Below are 23,777 nucleotides of genomic sequence, written 5' to 3' on the forward strand. Positions count from 1 at the left end.
CATTCACTCACACAGTCATTCACACAGTCACTCATAGTCAGTCATAGTCACTCACACAGTCAATTAAGTCACTCATACAGTCACTCATAGTCACTCACAGTCACTCACACAGTCACTCATTCACTCATAGTCACTCATAGTCACTCACACAGTCACTCATAGTCACTCAGTCATTCTCACAGTCAATTAGTCACTCATAGGCACTCACCAGTCAATTACAGCCACTCACACAGTCACTCAGAGTCACTCACACAGTCTCTCACACAGTCACTCAGAGTCACTCAGTCACTCACACAGTCACTCAAAGTCACTCACACAGTCAATTACAGTCACTCACAGTCACTCATAGTCACTCATATTCACTCATAGTCACTCACAGTCAATGAGTCACTCACAAAATCACTCAGTCACTCAGTCACTCACAGTCACTCAGTCACTCACACAGTCACTCACAGTCACTCATAATCACTCACACAGTCACTCAGAGTCACTCACTCAGACTCACTGACAGTCACACAGTCACTCACACAAGTCACTCATAGTCACTCACACAGTCACTCACACAGTCACTCATAGTCACTCATAGTCACTCACACAGTCACTCACACAGTCACTCAGTCACTCATAGTCACTCACAGTCACTCACACAGTCACTCGTAGTCACTCACAGTCACTCACACAGACACTCACACAGTCACTCATAGTCACTCACAGTCACTCACACAATCACTCAGAGTCACTCAGAGTCACTCACACAGTCACTCACACAGGCACTCATTCACTCACACAGTCATTCACACAGTCACTCATAGTCAGTCATAGTCACTCACACAGTCAACTACAGTCACTCATACAGTCACTCATAGTCACTCACAGTCACTCACACAGTCACTCATTCACTCATAGTCACTCATAGTCACTCACACAGTCACTCATAGTCACTCAGTCATTCTCACAGTCAATTAGTCACTCATAGGCACTCACCAGTCAATTACAGCCACTCACACAGTCACTCAGAGTCACTCACACAGTCTCTCACACAGTCACTCAGAGTCACTCAGTCACTCACACAGTCACTCAAAGTCACTCACACAGTCAATTACAGTCACTCACAGTCACTCATAGTCACTCATAGTCACTCACACAGTCACTCACACAGTCACTCAGTCACTCATAGTCACTCACAGTCACTCACACAGTCACTCGTAGTCACTCACAGTCACTCACACAGCCACTCACACAGTCACTCATAGTCACTCACAGTCACTCACACAATCACTCAGAGTCACTCAGAGTCACTCACACAGTCACTCACACAGGCACTCATTCACTCACACAGTCATTCACACAGTCACTCATAGTCAGTCATAGTCACTCACACAGTCAATTACAGTCACTCGTACAGTCACTCATAGTCACTCACAGTCACTCACACAGTCACTCATTCACTCATAGTCACTCATAGTCACTCACACAGTCACTCATAGTCACTCAGTCATTCTCACAGTCAATTAGTCACTCATAGGCACTCACCAGTCAATTACAGCCACTCACACAGTCACTCAGAGTCACTCACACAGTCTCTCACACAGTCACTCAGAGTCACTCAGTCACTCACACAGTCACTCAAAGTCACTCACACAGTCAATTACAGTCACTCACAGTCACTCATAGTCACTCATATTCACTCATAGTCACTCACAGTCACTCAGTCACTCACACAGTCACTCACACAGTCACTCACAGTCACTCACAGTCACTCACACAGTCACACATAGACACTCACAGTCACTCACACAGTCACTCACAAAGTCACTCACAGTCACTCACACAGTCACTCTCACAGTCACTCACAGTCACTCACACGGTCAATTATAGTGACTCAGAGTCACTCAGTCACTCACACAGTCACTCAGTCACTCATGGTCACTCACAGTCACTCACACAGTCACTCACACAGTCACTCATAGTCACTCACAGTTACTCACAGTCACTCACACAATCACTCAGAGTCACTCACACAGTCACTCACACAGTCACTCATAGTCTTTCACAGTTATTCACACAGTCAAATAGTCACTCATAGTCACTCACACAGTCACTCACACAGTCACTCACACAGTCACTCATAGTCACTCACAGTCACTTAAACAGTCACTCACAGTCACTCACACAGTCACTCACAGTCACTCACAGTCACTCACACAGTCACTCACAGTCACTCACACAGTCACTCACAGTCACCCACAGGGGTGAGGAAGGTGTCCACGCGTGGTGCTGGCCACCCACCCACACGAGTGCCGTGCCGGCCTTCATAGTTACTGTCTAGCACCACTTGCCACAACAGTTTGTTAAGGCTACAGTGGGTGGGTGAGTGGGTGAGTGAGATGGTGAGTGAGTGAGTGAGATGGTGAGTGAGATGGTGAATGAGTGGGTGAGTTAGATGGTGAGTAAGATGGTGAGTGAGTGGGTGAATGAGAGGGTGAGTGAGATGGTGAGTGAGTGGGTGAGTGAGTGAGATGGTGAGTGAGTGGGTGGGTGAGTGAGTGGGTGAGTGAGTGTGTGAGTGTGTGGGTGAGTGAGTGAGTGGGTGAGTGAGTGGGTGAGTGAATGGGTGAGTGAGTGGGTGAGTGAGTGGGTGAGTGGGTGAGTGAGTGGGTGAGTGTGAGGGTGAGTGAATGGGTGAATGAGTGAGTGGGTGAGTGAGTGGGTGAGTGAGTGAGTGAGTGGGTGAGTGAGTGTGTGAGTGTGTGGGTGAGTGAGTGAGTGGGTGAGTGAGTGGGTGAGTGAATGGGTGAGTGAGTGGGTGAGTGAGTGGAGAGTGGGTGAGTGAGTGGGTGAGTAGGTGGGTGAATTGGTGAGTGAGTGGGTGAGTGAGTGGGTGAGTGAGTGAATGGGTGAGTGAGTGAGTGGGTGAGTGGGTAAGTGAGTGCGTAAGTGAGTGGGTGAGTGAGTGAGTGTGTGAGTGAGTGGGTGGGTGAGTAAGTGGGTGAGTGAGTGAGTGGGTGAGTGAGTGTGTGAGTGGGTGAGTGGGTGAGTGAGTGGGTGAGTGAGTGAGTGGGTGAGTAAGTGGGTGAGTGAGTGGGTGAGTGGGTGAGTGAGTGGGTGAGTGTGAGGGTGAGTGAGTGGGTGAGTGAGTGGAGAGTGGGTGAGTGAGTGGGTGGGTGAATTGGTGAGTGAGTGGGTGAGTGAGTGGGTGAGTGGGTGAGTGAGTGAATGGGTGAGTGAGTGAGTGGGTGAGTGGGTAAGTGAGTGCGTAAGTGAGTGGGTGAGTGAGTGAGTGTGTGAGTGAGTGGGTGGGTGAGTAAGTGGGTGAGTGAGTGAGTGGGTGAGTGAGTGTGTGAGTGGGTGAGTGGGTGAGTGAGTGGGTGAGTGAGTGAGTGGGTGAGTAAGTGGGTGAGTGAGTGGGTGAGTGGGTGAGTGAGTGGGTGAGTGTGAGGGTGAGTGAGTGGGTGGGTGAGTGAGTGGGTGAGTGAGTGGGTGAGTGAGTGGGTGAGTGAGTGGGTGAGTGAGTGGGTGAGTGAGTGGCTGAGTGAGTGAGTTGGTGAGTGAGTGGGTGAGTGTGTGGGTGAGTGAGTGAGTGGGTGAGTGAATGGGTGAGTGAGTGGGTGGGTGTGGGTAAGTGAGTGCGTAAGTGAGTGCGTGAGTGACTGAGTGAGTGTGTGAGTGGGTGAGTGAGTGGGTGGGTGAGTAAGTGGGTGAGTGAGTGGGTGAGTGAGTGCGTGAGTGGGTGAGTGAGTGGGTGAGTGAGTGAGTGGGTGAGTAAGTGGGTGAGTGAGTGGGTGAGTGGGTGAGTGAGTGGGTGAGTGTGAGGGTGAGTGAGTGGGTGAGTGAGTGGGTGAGTGAGTGAATGGGTGAGTGGGTGAGTGAGTGGGTGAGTGTGTGAGTGGGTGAGTGAGTGGGTAAGTGGGTGAGTGGGTGAGTGAGTGAGTGGGTGAGTGAGTGAGTGTGTGAGTGAGTGGGTGGGTGAGTAAGTGGGTGAGTGAGTGAGTGGGTGAGTGAGTGTGTGAGTGGGTGAGTGGGTGAGTGAGTGGGTGAGTGAGTGAGTGGGTGAGTAAGTGGGTGAGTGAGTGGGTGAGTGTGAGGGTGAGTGAGTGGGTGGGTGAGTGAGTGGGTGAGTGAGTGGGTGAGTGTGAGGGTGAGTGAGTGGGTGAGTGAGTGGGTGAGTGAGTGGGTGAGTGAGTGGCTGAGTGAGTGAGTTGGTGAGTGAGTGGGTGAGTGTGTGGGTGAGTGAGTGAGTGAGTGGGTGAGTGAATGGGTGAGTGAGTGGGTGGGTGTGGGTAAGTGAGTGCGTAAGTGAGTGCGTGAGTGACTGAGTGAGTGTGTGAGTGGGTGAGTGAGTGGGTGGGTGAGTAAGTGGGTGAGTGAGTGGGTGAGTGAGTGCGTGAGTGGGTGGGTGAGTGGGTGAGTGAGTGGGTGAGTGTGAGGGTGAGTGAGTGGGTGAGTGAGTGGGTGAGTGAGTGAATGGGTGAGTGGGTGAGTGAGTGGGTGAGTGTGTGAGTGGGTGAGTGAGTTGGTAAGTGGGTGAGTGGGTGAGTGAGTGAGTGGGTGAGTGAGTGGGTGAGTGAGTGAGTGGGTGAGTAAATGGGTGATTGAGTGGGTGATTGAGTGGGTGGGTCGCTCACTCAAGTCACTCATAGTCACTCACACAGTCACTCATAGTCATTCACAGTCATTCACAGTCTATTAGTCACTCATAGTCACTCACACAGTCACTCACACAGTCACTCAGTCACTCACAGTCACTCACACAGTCACTCATAGTCACTCATAGTCACTCACAGTCACTCACAGTCAATTACAGTCACACATACAGTCACTCATAGTCACTCACACAGTCACTCAGTCACTCACATTCACTCACAGTCACTCACACAGTCACTCACAGTCACTCACACAGTCACACAGTCACTCATAGTCACTCAAAGTCACTCACAAAGTCACTCAGAGTCACTCACAGTCACTCACACAGTCACTCACACAGTCACTCACAGTCACTCACACAGTCACTCACAGTCACTCACACAGTCACTCACAGTCACTCACACAGTCACTCATAGTCATTCACAGTCACTCAGAGTCACTCAGTCATTCACAGTCACTCACACAGTCACTCACACAGTCACTCACACAGTCACACTCACAGTCACACTCACAGTCACTCACACAGTCACACTCACAGTCACTCAGTCACTCATGGTCACTCACAGTCACAAAGATCCCCCATATAGCCTTAACAGACTGTAGGGGCAAGTGCTGTTAGCGAGCACCTATGAAGGCTGGAACGGTACACGAGGGGGTGGGTGGCCAGCACCACGCCCGACCGCCTTTGTCTCCCTAGTGGCGATGTTTACACACCGCACCAGGTACTCATTTGAGGCTGAGTCGACCTAGGGGAGGCCCGGGACCGGTTCAGATAATCGTCACTGGTGTTGGTCGTGAGCGGGAATCGAACCAGGGTCGCCAGGTTCATAGCGCAGCGTAGCGCTAACCGCTACACTATCGCTCCCCACAGTCACTCACACAGTCACTCACACAGTCACTCATGGTCACTCAAAGTTACTCACAGTCACTCACACAATCACTCAGAGTCACTCAGAGTCACTCACATTCACTCATAGTCACTCAAACAGTCACTCACAGTCACTCATAATCACTCACACAGTCACTCAGAGTCACTCACTCAGACTCACTCACAGTCACTCACACAGTCACTCACACAAGTCACTCATAGTCACTCACACAGTCACTCACACAATCACTCATAGTCACTCACAGTCACTCACACAGTCACACAGTCACTCAGTCACTCATAGTCACTCACAGTCACTCACACAGTCACTCGTAGTCACTCACAGTCACTCACACAGCCACTCACACAGTCACTCATAGTCACTCACAGTCACTCACAGTCACTCACACAATCACTCAGAGTCACTCAGAGTCACTCACACAATCACTCACACAGTCACTCATTCACTCACACAGTCATTCACACAGTCACTCATAGTCAGTCATAGTCACTCACAAGTCAATTACAGTCACTCATAGTCACTCATAGTCACTCACAGTCACTCACACAGTCATAGTCACTCATAGTCACTCACACAGTCACTCATAGTCACTCAGTCATTCTTACAGTCAATTAGTCATTCATAGGCACTCACCAGTCAATTACAGCCACTCACACAGTCACTCAGTCACTCACAGAGCCTCTCACACAGTCACTCAAAGTCACTCACACATTCAATTAGAGTCACTCACAGTCACTCATATTCACTCATAGTCACTCACAGTCACTCAGTCACTCACAGTCACTCACACAGTCACTCACAGTCACTCACACAGTCACTCACAGTCACTCACACAGTCACACATAGTCACTCACACAGTCACTCACAAAGTCACTCACAGTCACTCACACAGTCACTCTCAAAGTCACTCACAGTCACTCACACGGTCAATTACAGTCACTCAGAGTCACTCACAGTCACTCATAGTCACTCACAGTTACTCACACAGTCACTCATAGTCACTCACACAGTCACTCACAGTCACTCAGTCACTCACACAGTCACTCACAGTCACTCAGAGTCACTCACAGTCACTCATAGTCACTCACACAGTCAATTACACAGTCACTCACAGTCACTCATTCACTCATAGTCACTCACAGTCACTCAAACAGTCACTCACAGTCACTCACAGTCACTCAGTCACTCACACAGTCAATTACACAGTCACTCATAGTCACTCACACAGTCACTCACAGTCACTCACAGTCACTCACACAGTTACTCACAGTCACTCACAGTCACTCAGTCACTCACACAGTCAATTACACAGTCACTCACAATCACTCACACAGTCACTCAGTCACTCACACAGTCACTCACACAGTCACTCACAGTCACTCACACAGTCACTCACACAGTCACTCACAGTCACTCACACAGTCACTCACAGTCACTCACACAGTCACTCACACAGTCACACACACAGTCACTCACACAGTCACTCACAGTCACTCACAGTCACTCACACAGTCACTCACAGTCACTCACACAGTCACTCACAGTCACCCACAGGGGTGAGGAAGGTGTCCACGCGTGGTGCTGGCCACCCACCCACACGAGTGCCTTGCCGGCCTTCATAGTTACTGTCTAGCACCACTTGCCACAACAGTTTGTTAAGGCTACAGTGGGTGGGTGAGATGGTGAGTGAGTGGGTGAGATGGTGAGTGGGTGAATGAGATGGTGAGTGGGTGAGTGAGATGGTGAGTGAGTGGGTGGGTGAATGAGATGGTGAGTGGTTGAGTGAGATGGTGAGTTAGTGGGTGAGTGAGTGGGTGAGTGAGATGGTGAGCGAGTGGGTGAGTGAGATGGGGAGTGAGTGGGTGATTTAGTGGGTGAGTGAGTGCGTGGGTGAGTGAGTGGGTGGGTGGGTGAGTGAGTGGGTGGTGAGTGAGTGGGTGAGTGAGTGTGTGGGTTGGTGAGTGAGTGAGTGGGTGAGTGAGTGGGTGAGTGAGTGGGTGTGTGAGTGGGTGAGTGAGTGAGTGGGTGAGTGAGTGTGTGAGTGGGTGAGTGAGTGAGTAGGTGAGTGAGTGGGTGAGTTTGTGGGTGAGTCAGTGATTGGGGGAGTGAGTTGGTGAGTGAATGGGTGAGTGAGTGGGTGAGTGACTGGTGAGTGGGTGAGTGAGTGGGTGGGTGAATTGGTGAGTGAGTGGGTGAGTGAGTGGGTGAGTGGGTGAGTGAGTGAGTGAATGGGTGAGTGGGCGAGTGAGTGGGTGAGTGGGTAAGTGAGTGCGTAAGTGAGTTGGTGAGTGAGTGTGTGAGTGGGTGAGTGAGTGGGTGGGTGAGTAAAGTGGGTGAGTGAGTGGGTGAGTGAGTGAGTGTGTGAGTGGGTGATTGGGTGAGTGAGTGGGTGAGTGAGTGAGTGGGTGAGTAAGTGGGTGAGTGAGTGGGTGAGTGGGTGAGTGAGTGGGTGAGTGTGAGGGTGAGTGAGTGGGTGAGTGAGTGGTTGAGTGAGTGGGTGAGTGAGTGAGTGGGTGAGTGAGTGGGTGAGTGTGTGGGTGAGTGAGTGAGTGAGTGGGTGAGTGAGTGGGTGAGTGATTGGGTGAGTGAGTGAGTGGGTGAGTGAGTGGTGAGTGGGTGAGTGAGTGGGTGAGTGGGTGGGTGAATTGGTAAGTGAGTGGGTGAGTGAGTGGGTGAGTGGGTGAGTGAGTGAATGGGTGAGTGGGTGAGTGAGTGGGTGAGTGTGTGAGTGGGTGAGTGGGTGAGTGAGTGGGTGAGTGAGTGAGTGGGTGAGTAAGTGGGTGATTGAGTGGGTGATTGAGTGGGTGGGTCACTCACACAAGTCACTCATAGTCACTCACACAGTCACTCATAGTCATTCACAGTTATTCACAGTCAATTAGTCACTCAGTCACTCACACAGTCACTCATTCACTCACACAGTCACTCACACAGTCACTCATAGTCACTCATAGTCACTCACAGTCAATTACAGTCACACATACAGTCACTCATAGTCACTCACACAGTCACTCAGAGTCACTCACATTCACTCACAGTCACTCACACAGTCACTCACACAGTCACTCATAGTCACTCACACAGTCACACAGTCACTCATAGTGACTCACAGTCACTCACACAGTCACTCAGTCACTCACACAGTCACACAGTCACACAGTCACTCACACAGTCACACAGTCACTCATAGTCACTCACAGTCACTCATACAGTCACTCACAGTCACTCACAGTCACTCACACAGTTACTCACAGTCACTCACAGTCACTCAGTCACTCACACAGTCAATTACACAGTCACTCACAATCACTCACACAGTCACTCAGTCACTCACACAGTCACTCACACAGTCACTCACAGTCACTCACACAGTCACTCACACAGTCACTCACAGTCACTCACACAGTCACTCACAGTCACTCACACAGTCACTCACACAGTCACTCACACAGTCACACACACAGTCACTCACACAGTCACTCACAGTCACCCACAGGGGTGAGGAAGGTGTCCACGCGTGGTGCTGGCCACCCACCCACACGAGTGCCGTGCCGGCCTTCATAGTTACTGTCTAGCACCACTTGCCACAACAGTTTGTTAAGGCTACAGTGGGTGAGTGAGTGGTTGAGTGAGTGGGTGAGTGAGTAAGTGAGTGGGTGAGTGAGTGGGTGAGTGTGTGGGTGAGTGAGTGAGTGGGTGAGTGAGTGGGTGAGTGATTGGGTGAGTGAGTGAGTGGGTGAGTGAGTGGTGAGTGGGTGAGTGAGTGGGTGAGTGGGTGGGTGAATTGGTAAGTGAGTGGGTGAGTGAGTGGGTGAGTGGGTGAGTGAGTGAATGGGTGAGTGGGTGAGTGAGTGGGTGAGTGTGTGAGAGGGTGAGTGGGTGAGTGAGTGGGTGAGTGAGTGAGTGGGTGAGTAAGTGGGTGATTGAGTGGGTGATTGAGTGGGTGGGTCGCTCACACAAGTCACTCATAGTCACTCACACAGTCACTCATAGTCATTCACAGTTATTCACAGTCAATTAGTCACTCAGTCACTCACACAGTCACTCATTCACTCACACAGTCACTCACACAGTCACTCATAGTCACTCATAGTCACTCACAGTCAATTACAGTCACACATACAGTCACTCATAGTCACTCACACAGTCACTCAGAGTCACTCACATTCACTCACAGTCACTCACACAGTCACTCACACAGTCACTCATAGTCACTCACACAGTCACACAGTCACTCATAGTGACTCACAGTCACTCACACAGTCACTCAGTCACTCACACAGTCACACAGTCACTCACACAGTCACACAGTCACTCATAGTCACTCACAGTCACTCACAAAGTCATTCAGAGTCACTCACAGTCACTCACACAGTCACTCACAGTCACTCACACAGTCACTCACAGTCACTCATAGTCACTCACAGTCACTCACACAGTCACTCATAGTCACTCAGAGTCACTCAGTCACTCACAGTCACTCATAGTCACTCACAGTCACTCACACAGTCACTCAGTCACTCAAACAGTCACTCAGAGTCACTCACAGTCACTCACACAGTCACTCATAGTCACTCAGAGTCACTCACCGTCACTCAGAGTCACTCAGTCACTCACAGTCACTCACACAGTCACACACAGTCACTCACAGTCACTCACAGTCACTCACACAGTCACTCAGTCACTCATGGTCACTCACACAGTCACTCAGTCACTCACACAGTCACACAGTCACTCACACAGTCACACAGTCACTCATAGTCACTCACAGTCACTCAGTCACTCACACAGTCAATTACACAGTCACTCATAGTCACTCACACAGTCACTCAGTCACTCACACAGTCACTCACACAGTCACTCATAGTCACTCACACAGTCACTCAGTCACTCACACAGTCACTCACACAGTCACTCACACAGTCACACAGTCACTCATAGTCACTCACAGTCACTCAGTCACTCACACAGTCAATTACACAGTCACTCATAGTCACTCACACAGTCACTCAGTCACTCACACAGTCACTCACAGTCACTCACACAGCCACACACAGTCACTCACAGTCACTCACACAGTCACTCACACAGTCACTCACACAGTCACTCACAGTCACTCATAGTCACTCACACAGTCACTCACACAGTCACTCAGTCACTCACACAGTCACTCATAGTCACTCACAGTCACTTAAACAGTCACTCACAGTCACTCACAGTCACTTAAACAGTCACTCACAGTCACTCACACAGTCACTCACAGTCACTCACACAGTCACTCACAGTCACCCACAGGGGTGAGGAAGGTGTCCACGCGTGGTGCTGGCCACCCACCCACACGAGTGCCGTGCCGGCCTTCATAGTTACTGTCTAGCACCACTTGCCACAACAGTTTGTTAAGGCTACAGTGGGTGGGTGAGATGGTGAGTGAGATGGTGAGATTGTGAGTGAGTGGGTGAAGGAGAAGGTGAGTTAGATGGTGAGTGAGTGGGTGAATTAGAGGGTGAGTGAGATGGTGAGTGAGTGGGTGAGTGAGTGAGTGGGTGAGTGAGTGGGTGAGTGAGTGAGATGTCGAGCGAGTGGGTGATTGAGTGGGGGAATGAGAGGGTGAGTGAGTGGGTGAGTGAGATGGTGAGCGAGTGGGTGAGTGAGATGGGGAGTGAGTGGGTGATTTAGTGGGTGAGTGAGTGCGTGGGTGAGTGAGTGGGTGGGTGAGTGAGTGGGTGGTGAGTGGGTGAGTGAGTGGGTGAGTGGATGGGTGAATGGGTGAGTGAGTGAGTGGGTGAGTGAGTGTGTGGGTTGGTGAGTGAGTGAGTGGGTGAGTGAGTGGGTGAGTGGGTGGGTGTGTGAGTGGGTGAGTGAGTGAGTGGGTGAGTGAGTGTGTGAGTGGGTGAGTGAGTAGGTGAGTGAGTGGGTGAGTTTGTGGGTGAGTCATTGAGTGGGTGAGTGAGTTGGTGAGTGAATCGGTGAGTGAGTGGGTGAGTGGGTGAGTGAGTGGTGAGTGAGTGGTGAGTGAGTGGGTGGGTGAATTGGTGAGTGAGTGGGTGAGTGAGTGGGTGAGTGGGTGAGTGAGTGAGTGAATGGGTGAGTGGGTGAGTGAGTGGGTGAGTGGGTAAGTGAGTGCGTAAGTGAGTTGGTGAGTGAGTGTGTGAGTGGGTGAGTGAGTGGGTGGGTGAGTAAAGTGGGTGAGTGAGTGGGTGAGTGAGTGAGTGTGTGAGTGGGTGATTGGGTGAGTGAGTGGGTGAGTGAGTGAGTGGGTGAGTAAGTGGGTGAGTGAGTGGGTGAGTGAGTGGGTGAGTGTGAGGGTGAGTGAGTGGGTGAGTGAGTGAGTGGGTGAGTGAGTGGGTGAGTGTGTGGGTGAGTGAGTGAGTGGGTGAGTGAGTGGGTGAGTGATTGGGTGAGTGAGTGAGTGGGTGAGTGAGTGGTGAGTGGGTGAGTGAGTGGGTGAGTGGGTGGGTGAATTGGTGAGTGAGTGGGTGAGTGAGTGGGTGAGTGGGTGAGTGAGTGAATGGGTGAGTGGGTGAGTGAGTGGGTGAGTGTGTGAGTGGGTGAGTGGGTGAGTGTGTGAGTGGGTGAGTGAGTGTGTGAGTGAGTGGGTGAGTAAGTGGGTGATTGAGTGGGTGATTGAGTGGGTAGGTCGCTCACACAAGTCACTCATAGTCACTCACACAGTCACTCATAGTCATTCACAGTTATTCACAGTCAATTAGTCACTCAGTCACTCACACAGTCACTCATTCACTCACACAGTCACTCACACAGTCACTCATAGTCACTCATAGTCACTCACAGTCAATTACAGTCACACATACAGTCACTCATAGTCACTCACACAATCACTCAGAGTCACTCACATTCACTCACAGTCACTCACACAGTCACTCACACAGTCACTCATAGTCACTCACACAGTCACACAGTCACTCATAGTGACTCACAGTCACTCACACAGTCACACAGTCACTCATAGTCACTCACAGTCACTCACAAAGTCATTCAGAGTCACTCACAGTCACTCACACAGCCACACACAGTCACTCACAGTCACTCACACAGCCACACACAGTCACTCACAGTCACTCACAGTCACTCACACAGTCACTCACAGTCACTCACAGTCACTCACACAGTCACTCACAGTCACCCACAGGGGTGAGGAAGGTGTCCACGCGTGGTGCTGGCCTCCCACCCACACGAGTGCCGTGCCGGCCTTCATAGTTACTGTCTAACACCACTTGCCACAATAGTTTGTTAAGGCTACAGTGGGTGGGTGAGATGGTGAGTGAGAATGTGAGATGGTGAGTGAGATGGTGAGTGAGTGGGTGAATGAGTGGGTGAGGGAGATGGTGAGTGAGTGGGTGAATGAGAGGGTGAGTGAGATGGTGAGTGATTGGGTGAGTGAGTGAGTGGGTGAGTGAGTGGGTGAGTGAATGAGATGTCGAGCGAGTGGGTGATTGAATGGGGGAATGAGAGGGTGAGTGAGTGGGTGAGTGAGATGGTGAACGAGTGGGTGAGTGGGTGAGTGAGTGGGTGAGTGTGAGGGTGAGTGAGTGGGTGAGTGAGTGGGTGAGTGAGTGAGTGAGTGGGTGAGTGAGTGAGTGGGTGAGTGAGTGAGTAGGTGAGTGAGTGGGTGAGTGTGTGGGTGAGTGAGTGAGTGGGTGAGTGAGTTGGTGAGTGAATGGGTGAGTGAGTGGGTGAGTGAGTGGTGAGTGGGTGAGTGAGTGGGTGAGTGAATTGGTGAGTGAGTGGGTAAGTGAGTGGGTGAGTGAGTGAATGGGTCAGTGGGTGAGTGAGTGGGTGAGTGGGTAAGTGAGTGCGTAAGTGAGTGGGTGTGTGAGTGGGTGAGTGAGTGGGTTGGTGAGTAAAGTGGGTGAGTGAGTGGGTGAGTGAGTGAGTGTGTGAGTGGGTGAGTGGGTGAGTGAGTGGGTGAGTGAGTGAGTGGGTGAGTAAGTTTGTGAGTGAGTGAGTGGGTGAGTGTGAGGGTGAGTGAGTGGGTGAGTGAGTGGTTGAGTGAGTGGGTGAGTGAGTGAGTGAGTGGGTGAGTGAGTGGGTGAGTGAGTGAGTGAGTGGGTGAGTGAGTGGGTGAGTGAATGGGTGAGTGAGTGGCTGTGTGGGTGAGTAAGTGGTGAGTGGGTGAGTGAGTGGGTGAGTGGGTGGGTGAATTGGTGAGTGAGTGGGTGAGTGAGTGGGTGAGTGGATGAGTGAGTGAATGGGTGAGTGGGTGAGTGAGTGGGTGATTGTGTGATTGGGTGAGTGGGTGAGTGAGTGAGTGGGTGAGTAAGTGGGTGATTGAGTGGGTGATTGAGTGGGTGGGTCGCTCACACAAGTCACTCATAGTCACTCACACAGTCACTCATAGTCATTCACAGTCATTCACAGTCAATTAGTCACGCAGTCACTCACACAGTCACTCAGTCACTCACACAGTCACTCACACAGTCACTCATAGTCACTCATTGTCACTCACAGTCAATTACAGTCACACATACAGTCACTCATAGTCACTCACACAGTCACTCAGAGTCACTCACATTCACTCACAGTCACTCACACAGTCACTCATAGTCACTCACACAGTCACACAGTCACTCATAGTCACTCACAGTCACTCACACAGTCACTCAGTCACTCACACAGTCACACAGTCACTCACACAGTCACTCATAGTCACTCACAGTCACTCACAGTCACTCACAAAGTCACTCACACAGTCACTCACAGTCACTCACACAGTCACTCACAGTCACTCACACAGTCACTCACAGTCACTCATAGTCACTCACAGTCACTCACACAGTCACTCATAGTCACTCAGTCACTCACAATCACTCATAGTCACTCACAGTCACTCACACAGTCACTCACACAGTCACTCAGAGTCACTCACAGTCACTCACACAGTCACTCATAGTCACTCAAACAGTCACACACACAGTCACTCACAGTCACTCACAGTCACTGACACAGTCACTCAGTCACTCTTGGTCACTCACATTCACTCACACAGTCACTCAGAGTCACTCACACTGTCACTCACACAGTCACACAGTCACTCATAGTCACTCACACAGTCACTCAGAGTCACTCACATTCACTCACAGTCACTCACACAGTCACTCATAGTCACTCACACAGTCACACAGTCACTCATAGTCACTCACAGTCACTCACACAGTCACTCAGTCACTCACACAGTCACACAGTCACTCACACAGTCACTCATAGTCACTAACAGTCACTCACAGTCACTCACAAAGTCACTCACACAGTCACTCACAGTCACTCACATAGTCACTCACAGTCACTCACACAGTCACTCACAATCACGCACAGTCACTCACACAGTCACTCAGTCACTCACACAGTCACTCAGAGTCACTCACAGTCACTCACACAGTCACTCATAGTCACTCAGAGTCATTCACCGTCACTCAGAGTCACTCAGTCACTCACAGTCACTCACACAGTCACACACACAGTCACTCACAGTCACTCACAGTCACTCACACAGTCACTCAGTCACTCTTGGTCACTCACAGTCACTCACACAGTCACTCAGAGTCACTAACACAGTCACTCACACAGTCACTCATAGTCACTCACAGTTACTCACAGTCACTCACACAGTCACTCACACAGTCACTCAAAGTCACTCACACAGTCACTCACACAGTCACTCATAGTCACTCATAGTCACTCACAGTCAATTACAGTCACACATACAGTCACTCATAGTCACTCAGAGTCACTCACATTCACTCACAGTCACTCACACAGTCACTCACACAGTCACTCATAGTCACTCACACAGTCACACAGTCACTCATAGTCACACACAGTCACTCACACAGTCACACAGTCACTCATAGTCACTCACAGTCCCTCACAGTCACTCACAAAGTCACTCAGAGTCACTCAAACAGTCACTCACAGTCACTCACACAGTCACTCACAGTCACTCACACACTCACTGACAGTCACTCACAGTGACTCACAGTCACTCACACAGTCACTCATAGTCACTCAGAGTCACTCAGTCACTCACAATCACTCATAGTCACTCACAGTCACTCACACAGTCACTCAGTCACTCACACAGTCACTCAGAGTCACTCACAGTCACTCACACAGTCACTCATAGTCACTCACAGTCACTCATGTTCACTCACAGTCACTCACACAGTCACTCAGAGTCACTCACACGGTCACTCACACAGTCACTCATAGTCACTCACAGTTACTCACAGTCACTCACACAATCACTCAGAGTCACTCAGAGTCACTCACACAGTCACTCATAGTCATTCACAGTCATTCACACAGTCAAATAGTCACTCATAGTCACTCACACAGTCCTTCACACAGTCACTCAGTCACTCACACAGTCACTCACACAGTCACTCATAGTCACTCACAGTCAATCACAGTCACTCACAAAATCACTCAGTCACTCAGACAGTCACTCACAGTCACTCATAGTCACTCACACAGTCACTCACAGTCACTCATAGTCACTCACACAGTCACTCAGAGTCACTCACACAGTCACTCACACATTCACTCATAGTTACTCACAGTCACTCACACAGTCACTCACACAGTCACTCATTCACTCATAGTCACTCACAGTCACTCACACAGTCACTCGTAGTCACTCACAGTCACTCACACAGCCACTCACGCAGTCACTCATAGTCACTCACAGTCACTCACAGTCACTCACACAATCAGAGTCAGTCAGAGTCACTCACACAGTCAATCACACAGTCACTCATTCACTCACACAGTCACTCACACAGTCACTCATAGTCAGTCATAGTCACTCACACAGTCACTCACACGGTCACTCACAGTCACTCCCAGTCACTCACACAGTCACACACACAGTCACTCACACAGTCACTTAAACAGTCACTCACAGTCACTCACAGTCACTCACAGTCAATTAGTCACTCAGTCACTCACACAGTCACTCAGTCACTCACACAGTCACTCACACAGTCACTCATAGTCACTCATTGTCACTCAGAGTCAATTACAGTCACACATACAGTCACTCATAGTCACTCACACAGTCACTCAGAGTCACTCACATTCACTCACAGTCACTCACACAGTCACTCATAGTCACTCAGACAGTCACACAGTCACTCATTGTCATTCACAGTAACTCACACAGTCACTCAGTCACTCACACAGTCACACAGTCACTCATAGTCACTCACAGTCACTCATAGTCAGTCATAGTCACTCACACAGTCACTCACACGGTCACTCACAGTCACTCACAGTCACTCACACAGTCACTCACAGTCACTCACAGTCACTCACAGTCACTCACACAGTCACACACACAGTCACTCACACAGTCACTTAAACAGTCACTCACAGTCACTCACAGTCACTCACAGTCAATTAGTCACTCAGTCACTCACACAGTCACTCAGTCACTCACACAGTCACTCACACAGTCACTCATAGTCACTCATTGTCACTCAGAGTCAATTACAGTCACACATACAGTCACTCATAGTCACTCATTGTCACTCAGAGTCAATTACAGTCACACATACAGTCACTCATAGTCACTCACACAGTCACTCAGAGTCACTCACATTCACTCACAGTCACTCACACAGTCACTCATAGTCACTCAGACAGTCACACAGTCACTCATTGTCATTCACAGTAACTCACACAGTCACTCAGTCACTCACACAGTCACACAGTCACTCACACAGTCACACAGTCACTCATAGTCACTCACAGTCACTCATAGTCAGTCATAGTCACTCACACAGTCACTCACACGGTCACTCACAGTCACTCACAGTCACTCACACAGTCACTCACAGTCACTCACAGTCACTCACACAGTCACTCACAGTCACTTAAACAGTCACTCACAGTCACTTACACAGTCACTCATAGTCACTCACACAGTCACTCACAGTCACTCACACAGTCACTCACAGTCACTCACACATTCACTTAAACAGTCACTCACAGTCACTTACACAGTCACTCATAGTCACTCACACAGTCACTCACAGTCACTCACAGTCACTCACACAGTTACTCTCACAGTCACTCACAGTCACTCACACGGTCAATTATAGTCACTCAGAGTCACTCACAGTCTCTCACACAGTCACTCACAGTCACTCACACAGTCACTCACACAGTCACTCACAGTCACTCACACAGTGACTCATAGTCACTCAGAGTCACTCACAGTCACTCACAGTCACTCACACAGTCACTCAGTCACTCATGGTCACTCACAGTCACTCACACAGTCACTCACACAGTCACTCATAGTCACTCACAGTTACTCACAGTCACTCACACAATCACTCAGAGTCACTCACACAGTCACTCACACAGTCACTCATAGTCTTTCACAGTCATTCACACAGTCAAATAGTCACTCATAGTCACTCACAGTCACTCACACAGTCACACATAGACACTCACAGTCACTCACACAGTCACTCACAAAGTCACTCACAGTCACTCACACAGTCACTCTCACAGTCACTCACAGTCACTCACACGGTCAATTATAGTCACTCAGAGTCACTCACAGTCACTCACACAGTCACTCACAGTCACTCACACAGTCACTCACAGTCACTCACACAGTCACTCACACAGTGACTCATAGTCACTCAGTCACTCACAGTCACTCACACAGTCACTCACAGTCACTCACAGTCACTCACACAGTCACTCAGTCACTCATGGTCACTCACAGTCACTCACACAGTCACTCACACAGTCACTCATAGTCACTCACAGTTACTCACAGTCACTCACACAATCACTCAGAGTCACTCAGAGTCACTCACACAGTCACACACACTCACTCATAGTCTTTCACAGTCATTCACACAGTCAAATAGTCACTCATAGTCACTCACACAGTCACTCACACAGTCACTCAGTCACTCACACAGTCACTCATAGTCACTCACAGTCACTTAAACAGTCACTCACAGTCACTCACACAGTCACTCACAGTCACTCACAGTCACTCACACAGTCACTCACAGTCACTCACACAGTCACTCACAGTCACCCACAGGGGTGAGGAAGGTGTCCACGCGTGGTGCTGGCCACCCACCCACACGAGTGCCGTGCCGGCCTTCATAGTTACTGTCTAGCACCACTTGCCACAACAGTTTGTTAAGGCTACAGTGGGTGGGTGAGATGGTGAGTGAGTGGGTGAGATGGTGAGTGGGTGAATGAGATGGTGAGTGGGTGAGTGAGATGGTGAGTGAGTGGGTGGGTGAATGAGATGGTGAGTGGTTGAGTGAGATTGTGAGTTAGTGGGTGAATGAGTGGGTGAGGGAGATGGTGAGAAAGATGGTGAGTGAGTGGGTGAATGAGAGGGTGAGTGAGATGGTGAGTGAGTGGGTGAGTGAGTGAGTGGGTGGGTGAGTGAGTGGGTGAGTGAGTGAGATGTCGAGCGAGTGGGTGATTGAATGGGGGAATGAGAGGGTGAGTGAGTGGGTTAGTGGGATGGTGAGCGAGTGGGTGAGTGAGATGGTGAGTGAGTGGGTGATTTAGTGGGTGATTGAGTGCGTGGGTGAGTGAGTGGGTGGGTGAGTGAGTGGGTGGTGAGTGGGTGAGTGAGTGGGTGAGTGGATGGGTGAATGGGTGAGTGAGTTAGTGAGTGAGTGAGTGGGTGAGTGAGTGAGTGGGTGAGTGAGTGGGTGGGTTGATGAGTGAGTGAGTGGGTGAGTGAGTGAGTGGGTGAGTGGGTGAATGGGTGAGTGAGTGAGTAGGTGAGTGAGTGGGTGAGTGTGTGGGTGAGTGAGTGAGTGGGTGAGTGAGTTGGTGAGTGAATGGGTGAGTGAGTGGGTGAGTGAGTGGTGAGTGGGTGAGTGAGTGGGTGAGTGGGTGGGTGAATTGGTGAGTGAGTGGGTGAGTGAGTGGGTGAGTGAGTGAATGGGTGAGTGGGTGAGTGAGTGGGTGAGTGGGTAAGTGAGTGCGTAAGTGAGTGGGTGAGTGAGTGTGTGAGTGGGTGAGTGGGTGAGTGAGTGGGTGAGTGAGTGAGTGGGTGAGTAAGTGGGTGAGTGAGTGGGTGAGTGGGTGAGTGAGTGGGTGAGTGTGAGGGTGAGTGAGTGGGTGAGTGAGTGGGTGAGTGAGTGGGTGAGTGAGTGAGCGGGTGAGTCAGTGGGTGAGTGAGTGGGTGAGTGTGTGGGTGAGTGAGTGAGTGGGTGAGTGAGTGGGTGAGTGAATGGGTGAGTGAGTGGCTGTGTGGGTGAGTGAGTGGTGAGTGGGTGAGTGAGTGGGTGGGTTAAATGGTGAGTGAGTGGGTGAGTGAGTGGGTGAGTGGGTGAGTGAATGAATGGGTGAGTGGGTGAGTGAGTGGGTGATTGTGTGAGTGGGTGAGTGCTTGAGTGTGTGAGTGGGTGAGTGAGTGGGTGAGTGGGTGAGTGAGTGGGTAAGTGAGTGAGTGGGTGAGTAAGTGGGTGATTGAGTGGGTGATTGAGTGGGTGGGTCGCTCACACAAGTCACTCATAGTTACTCACACAGTCACTCATAGTCATTCACAGTCAATTAGTCACTCAGTCACTCACACAGTCACTCACACAGTCACTCACACAGTCACTCATAGTCACTCATTGTCACTCAGAGTCAATTACAGTCACACATACAGTCACTCATAGTCACTCACACAGTCACTCAGAGTCACTCACATTCACTCACAGTCACTCACACAGTCACTCATAGTCACTCAGACAGTCACACAGTCACTCATTGTCACTCACAGTAACTCACACAGTCACGCAGTCACTCACACAGTCACACAGTCACTCACACAGTCACACAGTCACTCATAGTCACTCACAGTCACTCACAGTCACTCACAAAGTCACTCACACAGTCACTCACAGTCACTCACACAGTCACTCACAGTCACTCACACAGTCACTCACAGTCACTCATAGTCACTCACAGTCACTCACACAGTCACTCATAGTCACTCAGAGTCACTCAGTCACTCACAATCACTCATAGTCACTCACAGTCATTCACACAGTCAATCAGTCATTCACACAGTCACTCAGAGTCACTCACAGTCACTCACACAGTCACTCATAGTCACTCAGAGTCAGTCACCGTCACTCAGAGTCACTCAGTCACTCACAGTCACTCACACAGTCACACACAGTCACTCACAGTCACTGACACAGTAACTCAGTTACTCATGGTCACTCACAGTCACTCACACAGTCACTCAGAGTCACTCACACAGTCACTCACACAGTCACACAGTCACTCATAGTCACTCACACAGTCACTCAGAGTCACTCACATTCACTCACAGTCACTCACACAGTCACTCATAGTCACTCACACAGTCACACAGTCACTCATAGTCACTCACAGTCACTCACACAGTCACTCAGTCACTCACACAGTCACACAGTCACTCACACAGTCACACAGTCACTCATAGTCACTCACAGTCACTCACAATCACTCACAAAGTCACTCACACAGTCACTCACAGTCACTCACAGTCACTCACACAGTCACTCACAGTCACTCATAGTCACTCACAGTCACTCACACAGTCACTCATAGTCACTCAGAGTCACTCAGTCACTCACAATCACTCATAGTCACTCACAGTCACTCACACAGTCACTCAGTCACTCACACAGTCACTCAGAGTCACTCACAGTCACTCACACAGTCACTCATAGTCACTCAGAGTCATTCACCGTCACTCAGAGTCACTCAGTCACTCACAGTCACTCACACAGTCACACACACAGTCACTCACAGTCACTCACAGTCACTGACACAGTCACTCAGTCACTCATGGTCACACACAGTCACTCACACAGTCACTCAGAGTCACTCACACAGTCACTCACACAGTCACACAGTCACTCCTAGTCACTCACAGTCACTCACAGTCACTCACAAAGTCACTCACACAGTCACTCACAGTCACTCACACAGTCACTCACAGTCACTCACACAGTCACTCACAATCACTCATAGTCACTCACAGTCACTCACACAGAAACTCAGTCACTCACACAGTCACTCAGAGTCACTCACAGTCACTCATACAGTCACTCATAGTCACTCAGAGTCATTCACCGTCACTCAGAGTCACTCAGTCACTCACAGTCACTCACAAAGTCACACAAACAGTCACTCACAGTCACTCACAGTCACTCACACAGTCACTCAGTCACTCATGGTCACTCACAGTCACTCACACAGTCACTCACACAGTCACTCACAGTCACTCATAGTCACTCACAGTCACTCACACAGTGACTCATAGTCACTCAGAGTCACTCACAGTCACTCAGAGTCACTCAGTCACTCACATTCACTCACAAAGTCACTCACACAGTCACTCACAGTCACTCACACAGTCACTCACAGTCACTCACACAGTCACTCACAGTCACTCATAGTCACTCACAGTCACTCACACAGTCACTCAGAGTCACTCAGTCACTCAGTCACTCACAATCACTCATATTCACTCACAGTCACTCACACAGTCACTCAGTCACTCACACAGTCACTCAGAGTCACTCACAGTCACTCACACAGTCACTCATAGTCACTCAGAGTCATTCACCGTCACTCAGAGTCACTCAGTCACTCACAGTCACTCACACAGTCACACACACAGTCACTCACAGTCACTCACAGTCACTGACACAGTCACTCAGTCACTCATGGTCACTCACAGTCACTCACACAGTCACTCAGAGTCACTCACACAGTCACTCACACATTCACACAGTCACTCATAGTCACTCACAGTCACTCACACAGTCACTCAGTCACTCACACAGTCACACAGTCACTCACACAGTCACACAGTCACTCATAGTCACTCAAAGTCACTCACAGTCACTCAAAAAGTCACTCACACAGTCACTCACAGTCACTCACACAGTCACTCACAGTCACTCACACAGTCACTCACAATCACTCATAGTCACTCACATTCACTCACACAGTCACACACACAGTCACTCACAGTCACTCACAGTCACTCACACAGTCACTCAGTCACTCATGGTCACTCACAGTCACTCACACAGTCACTCAGAGTAACTCAAACAGTCACTCACACAGTCACTCATAGTCACTCACAGCTACTCACAGTCACTCACACAGTCACTCACACAGTCACTCACACAGTCATTCATAGTCACTCACACAGTCACTCACACAGTCACTCATAGTCACTCATAGTCACTCACAGTCAATTACAGTCACACATACAGTCCCTCATAGTCAATCTGAGTGACGCACATTCACTCACAGTCACTCACACAGTCACTCACACCGTCACTCATAGTCACTCACAGTCACTAACACAGTCACTCAGTCACTCACACAGTCATACAGTCACTCACACAGTCACACATTCACTCATAGTCACTCACAGTCACTCACAGTCACTCACAAAGTCACTCAGAGTCACTCACACAGTCACTCACAGTCACTCACACAGTCACTCACAGTCACTCACAGTGACTCACAGTCACTCACCCAGTCACTCATAGTCACTCAGAGTCACTCAGTCACTCACAATCACTCATAGTCACTCACAGTTACTCACACAGTCACTCAGTCACTCACACACTCACTCAGAGTCACTCACAGTCACTCACACAGTCACTCATAGTCACTCAGAGTCACTCACCGTCACTCAGAGTCACTCAGTCACTCACAGTCACTCACACAGTCACACACACAGTCACTCACAGTCACTCACAGTCACTGACACAGTCACTCAGTCACTCATGGTCACTCACAGTCACTCACACAGTCACTCAGAGTCACTCACACAGTCACTCACACAGTCACACAGTCACTCATAGTCACTCACACAGTCACTCAGAGTCACTCACATTCACTCACAGTCACTCACACAGTCACACAGTCACTCACACAGTCACACAGTCACTCATAGTCACTCACAGTCACTCACAGTCACTCACAGTCACTCACACAGTCACTCACAGTCACTCACACAGTCACTCACAGTCACTCACACAGTCACTCACAGTCACTCATAGTCACTCACAGTCACTCACACAGTCACTCATAGTCACTCAGAGTCACTCAGTCACTCACAATCACTCATAGTCACTCACAGTCACTCACACAGTCACTCAGTCACTCACACAGTCACTCAGAGTCACTCACAGTCACTCACACAGTCACTCATAGTCACTCAGA

Source organism: Petromyzon marinus, unplaced genomic scaffold (assembly GCF_048934315.1).
Source record: "Petromyzon marinus isolate PM22_M1 ecotype Great Lakes invasive population unplaced genomic scaffold, UKy_Petmar_22M1.pri1.0 PM_Scaffold_82, whole genome shotgun sequence".
Taxonomy (NCBI): Eukaryota; Metazoa; Chordata; class Hyperoartia; order Petromyzontiformes; family Petromyzontidae; genus Petromyzon; species Petromyzon marinus.